Below are 6,406 nucleotides of genomic sequence, written 5' to 3'. Positions count from 1 at the left end.
GGTGAAGGTTAATCATGATTCTACAATGGGCTATATGGGTGGAAAAAAAGTTGAGTGTTGAACTGGTTCACATAACAGAAGAAAATAAAGATTAAGAAAAGCTTGAAAAAGAAAACTAGTTTATATATTGTGGTTTTATTTCCTTTTACTTTTGAGTTAGAGTATGGGTCTAAAAATAAGTTTTCTTCCGTCTCAAATTTATTTTGTAAAAATACAGATATAAAGGTCTATAGTTCAAAACGTCCCCAAAACAATTTTTTGTTCTTTAATTTTTATTCTACTTAAACTTTTGATCGTATAAAGATAAAGAGCAAAGAATTTAAACTCATTTCTTTCTTTTTTTTTTCCTTTTTTTTGGAAAAGAAACATGAATACCAATCCAACCTGATGTCTTGTACTATTACACAATATATATATATATATATATATATATATATATATATATATGTGTGTGTGTGTGTGTGTGTGTTTGTGTGTGTGTCAAAAAGGTTATAATTAATTAAGAAAAATACTAGACAAAAAATAATAACAGAGAAAACAGTGTTGACTGGAGCAGATGTGATAATTCAAGTGTAATATCTACTCATCAAATAACAATCAACTACTTAAAAAAGCATTGATCAGTTTACAAGTCATCATTCAAAATTTCAAATCTGTAAAACCTCCTAATCAGTTTATGAAAGAGAATATAATCACTGATAATACAGCATATAACTCGACAAACATGAGCCAAATTACCCCCTCCACATGGCTGGTGTTTAAGTTGAATCATATGCAAAAAACTCTTTTACCATTTGATCATATGCAGATTCTTGATTACAAAAGTTAAGTGATCGATGCACACATTCCAAAATAAACGAAACACACATGATCCATATTCACAAACCAACCACAAAAAAGTTGAAAACTAAGACGAGAGAACGGCCAACCTTCATAGGACAGGAGGGGAGCTTAGCAAGTGAGCTTCGAGCCTACACTGGCTCGCAAATTTACTCATCATCGTCATCAGATATATCATCATCATATGACCTAATGTCCAGCGGGTACCGGAGTATCCCACCAATGCCAACCAAACCTTTACAAAATTGTGAACCCTCTTGAGACTTGTCTGTAACAAACCCGAGTGTGCATCCAAAATTTCTATACTCATCTGCAAGCCACTCAAGCAACGGCTTTTTTTCTTCAACTTTCAGCTCAGAAGTCTGATCAGCCTCTTGATACTCGTGTAAATGCTTAACAACAACTTCACCAGTTGTTATGTTTCTAAGTACGTAGCGATTTATATCTAGACTGTCCCACACGATGAGAGTCTCGACAGCACCCATTTCCAAGGATTTCAAAGTGTCAGCAACACCATACACATACTTGTCACTGTCCTGACAAAGTCCCTCAAAATACTTTCCGAGTAAACGTTTTTCTTGAACAAACTTGACATTTGCAAGAACTTCTGAAGACAATGCAATAGCTTGGCTGAAACCGTCCCGACCCCTATAAGCAACATCCACCACATTTAAGATTTTGGCCTGCAGACGAGGATCAAACATACCAGACCGGCTCAGCTCGCTTTTTAGATCAGCAGATCCAGCTAAGATAAGTCCAGAAACATTAGGTTGACTAGATGCCGGATTGATGAAAAACTGTGTCGCCAGCTCAGCGATTTTTCTAACGTAATTGTGGCGTTTCTCCTTTCTAAGACGATCAAATCGATTTGCCGACTGACCTCCTCGCCCGTGTTTCTTGGGTAAACCAACGGTAAACCTATACAAAACTTCCCTCGTGCGGCCATAAAATGTCCCAAAGAGGGTCCCGTTTCCATCCATAACAATGAAACCGAACTTGTTTATTGTAAGAAGGTTAATAATATGTATACACATGTACATATCATGTAATTTAGACAAATTTAAATTGGCTTTTATAATAATAATAATAATAATAATAATAATAATAATAATAATAAAACTAATTTAACCATAAATACTTTAACGTGTGAGTTATGCCTGTACATTACAGTTGTTCGGCTCGGAATAAAATTTGTATCAAAACTTTGATAAAATAAAAATAAGTATATTCAAAAGACAAATTAGATTTGAATAATCTCATCTTTCTACAGTTGCTCGATAATAATCACACCTAATAAAATTGTAGCCACATATCCACTTTTCACACTAATTGTTTTCATAGGACTTTCTCTGTTAAAATAATAATAATAATAATAATAATAATAGTAAATAAATAACTTAACTGTGACATTTCTCATTTTCTAAACTCGAAAACCCGACCCGTTTTAGACTTTGTTATATTTCATATCATTAAATAGAATTTTTTTCATGTTATAATCATGTCCCATAGTTGTCGTGTTGTTTTAATATCTTTAACGATGTTTAATTCGCTTATTTTATGCTCGAAGCCAACCCAAACCAACTTAAAAAAAACCATTTTTGCCAAAAACCAAAAAGGTAAGTTGGTTAGCTTGAAAAAAGAAAATAATTTAAAAAAACTACTAGATTATATATAGTGGTTTTATTTTCTTCTACTTCGACTTAGAATATGAGTCTAAAAATAAGTCATCTTTTTTTCTCAAGTTTGTGATATACTATTATGTGTTGGAATCTTAAGTTATTTTTTAGTATGAAAGAACGTAGGAACTATCGTAATTTTTTTATATTTCATTGATAAACATGAATGCCTGGTACAAGTACTCAAATAGAAAACAATTATGAACCTCCTCTAACTGACTAAGGAAAATAGAGTAATCAATTATCCTGATCGACCCATTATTTCTCTACAAACCATAACAAAAGGAAACACGTGAATAATAAATTAAACATGAAGACATGTGCATGACTTATTCAACCAGGCAATATGCAAAATGACGTGGCCATTTGATTCACTTTTCGTCTTTTCCACATCCCCTCTTGAACCAAAAAGGCAAACTCCCAGCATCCATCCATAACTTCTCATTTGATAGTGGCTTTGTAAAGACATCAGCTAACTGATCATGGGTCGAGCAAAATTCCAATGCAACATATTTCTTCTCAACCATCTCTCTAATGTAGTGATACTTTATTTCAATATGTTTTGATTGGCTGTGATGAGTAGGATTTTTTGACAAGCTAATGGCAAATCTATTATCACAATAGATAGGAGTTGGCTGTGTTTGGCTTACCCCCATATCTTCGAGAATTCTACGATGCCAAATGGCTTGGTATGAGGCTCTTGCAGCAGCAATGTATTTGGCTTCAGTACTCGAAATGCTATTGTGGGTTGCTTTTTGGAGCTCCATGAAACTGCACCACTACCCAAGTTGAACATGTACGCTGATAAACTCTTGCGATCATCTATGCAGCTTGCCAAATTGCTATCACTGTAACCTTCTAAAGAAATCTCAGTTCATTTTGAATATCAGATCCCGAACTCAGGAGTTGAAGCAACATATTTCAGTATTCTTCGTGCTACACCCATATGAATTTTTGAGGGATTATGCATAAATCTGGACACAATACTTACAGCATATGTTAAGTAAATGAGTCCTCCCACCATACTCCTAAAAGTTTCACCATCAGCTTTATCAGCACCATCATGAATTAACAATTTCTCATTATAATTCATTGGTGCGTCTTCTTGCTTTCCTTTAGAAACACCAAACCAGTTCAGCAGACTTAGATCATAAGTATGTTGATGTAGAAAGATGCCATCATCAGCTTGGATCACTTCTAGACCAAGAAACAATTTGAGCAATCCTAAATCTGTTATTTCAAAGGCCTGTTCCATACCCGCCTTAAACTCCTTCATAAGGGCATTACATGAAGAAGTACAGATAATGTCATCTACGTACAAACACGCATAGATGATTTCTCCTTCAGTAGTTTGTTTGACATATAAAGTGGGTTCACTTGGGCTCTTTATGTATCCATGTTTGCTAAAATACGCATCAATTTTTGAGTACCAGGCTCGAGGAGCTTGCTTGAGCCCATACAATGCTTTGTGTAGCTTGTACACAATATCTGGGTTATCTTTAGAAGCAAACCCTTTAGGCTGATCAATATAGATTTCTTCTGTGAGGTCACCATTTAAAAATGCTGACTTCACATCCAATTGATGCACACACCATCCTTTTTGAGCTACAATCGATAAGAATAATCGAATTGTTTCAAACCGAGCAACAGTGGCAAATGTTTCTTGAAAGTCGATACCCGGCTGTTGTGAGTAGCCCTTGGCAACCAGACGTGCTTTATACTTCACACTCTTCCCGTCCGGACCAACCTTTGTCTTAAAAAGCCACTTAACCCCAACCTTTGTGAAAAAATCTACATCCCTTTTCACACTGAATTTTTTGTATCTGGATTATATAATCGATACACTCCATTTGTTTGTGTGTATCCAATGAGTATAGCTCTTTCCGAATGGGAATCTAGTTTACTTCTCAATTGGGTAGGTACATTTCCATAACACTCCCAAATGTTTTACTGGAGGTTTAGTGCCTGACAATGCAATGGAGTCTGATCAACTAAAGCTTTTGTGGGCGACCTGTTGATAGTGTAAACTGCTGTAGAGACTGCCTTAGCCCAAAGAAAATCTGGAAGTTCTTTTTCATAAAGCATACTCCGAGCTAGATTCATGATTGTTCGATTTTTGCGTTCCACTACTCCATTATGGAACCGTAATCTCTCTTCTTATTCCAGCTTGATCACAGTAGGTGCTAAATTCTTTGGAACAAAGTTCTCCTCTGTCTGACCGAAGAACCTTAATTGAGCTGCTGCATTCATTTTCAATCATGATCTTAAAGTGCTTAAAATTTTCAAATGCTTCACTTCTACGACTTAGAAAATAAACCCAACTCATGCGGGTATAGTCATCAACAAGGAGGAAATAATACAAGCTATTTCCCTGACTAGGTATTTGCATGGGTCTACATAAATCTATGTGAACTAATCCTAGCTTGGTGTTAACTCTCTAGGAGGTTGATAAGAAGGGCTTCCAAGCTTGTTTGCCAAGTGCACAAGCCTCACAGTGAATTGAACATTTAATATTAGGTAGCCCTTCAACCATCCCTTTATCATGTAAGCGTTTAATACTATCAAGATTTATATGACCATAACTATTGTGCCATTTGAGTGCCTCAGCTTCATGCTTGTCTTGAGCCATTCAATCATATTTATCACCCAATTGCCAAGAAACTTCTACGACATTTAGTTCAGTGAAGCTTGATTTCAGTCTGGTCATATGATGAGAATAACCAGAATCAATGACCCACAAATGAGACTTATTACTTACGTTGGTTGCATGGGTCATCAAGGCAAACTCTTCATGAAATGTCAACAGTAAGTGTTGAGTTCCTTCATCTTCAACTCCTGCATTATGTTCCTCATTTCTCGGCTACGTTAACTTGCTCTTCATCATTGTACCAACAATCCCTTTTTAGATGACCATATTTTTTTCAAATATTGCATTGAGGTACCTTGTTTCGATCAAGAGTGACACCTCGACCCCTGCTAAAACCGCAACCCCTGAGTGCTCCTCGGCCACGGTCTCGACCACGGGTGGCTTTGGTCGGTTCATTAAACACTTTAAGGGCATCTTCATCTTGATGATCCGGCTTCTTGAGGACTTGACAGAGGATTGAGATCGATAATTAATTCGTTCTTCATGAGATGGAGCAATCTCATGAGTTTGACGGGGGCAACCTCTGCAAGATCAAACACAACTTCAATCGATGGGATGACGTAATCATATTTTGGCGACAGGCTCCTTAAGATTTTATCCACAATTTTCTGATCGGAGATCTCCTCTGCGTACGAACGTTGGATCCATGACCCGAGAGAAATATTTTTCAATGTTTTCATCGGCTTTCATTACAAGATTCTCAAAATCACGTCTCAATCCTTGAAGCTTCACGGATTGTCCCTGTGAGTCCCCTTGGAACTCAACTTGCAGTGTTTCCCGCGTCTCCTTAGCCGAGTCACATGCAGCGATGCGAGAAAAGAGCAGGCTATGGACTCCCTGCTGAATAAGTGTCATCGCTAATGCATCCCTTTTTTTTTTTCGCTTCACGGCCGTTGTCTCGAGACCCATCAGTAGTAGCGTTCACTCCAAGGAAAACCACGTCCCAAAGTTCTCGAGAATTGAGTATCGTCTTTATCCTTATACTCCAGTGCTCAAATATTATGTGCAGGCGTGGAGTTTGAATGATTAGGGTTTTCAGCCATGAGAGTAAACATGTGCAATTGTAGGGTTTTGTTTTGTGAGGGAGCAGATGTGAATGAGCAGACTTGTGCTCTGATACCACACTGTTGGAATCTTAAGTTATTTTTTAGTATGTAAGAACGTAGGAACTCATGGAATTTTTTGATATTTCATTGATAAACATGAATGCCTGGTACACGTACTTAAATAGAAAACAATCCTC

At 36.7% G+C, this 6,406-nt stretch overlaps 1 pseudogene; it reads right to left on the bottom strand.

Moving 5' to 3' along the window:
- Positions 1–781: 781 nt before the first annotated feature.
- Positions 782–1,874, bottom strand: LOC143576517 (eukaryotic peptide chain release factor subunit 1-3 pseudogene; annotated as a pseudogene).
- Positions 1,875–6,406: the final 4,532 nt, after the last annotated feature.

Source organism: Bidens hawaiensis, unplaced genomic scaffold (assembly GCF_021521415.1).
Source record: "Bidens hawaiensis isolate Kalapana, Puna unplaced genomic scaffold, B.hawaiensis_p1.1 tig00028232_1, whole genome shotgun sequence".
NCBI lineage: Eukaryota > Viridiplantae > Streptophyta > Magnoliopsida > Asterales > Asteraceae > Bidens > Bidens hawaiensis.
This window is presented reverse-complemented; position numbering and strand designations above follow the sequence as displayed.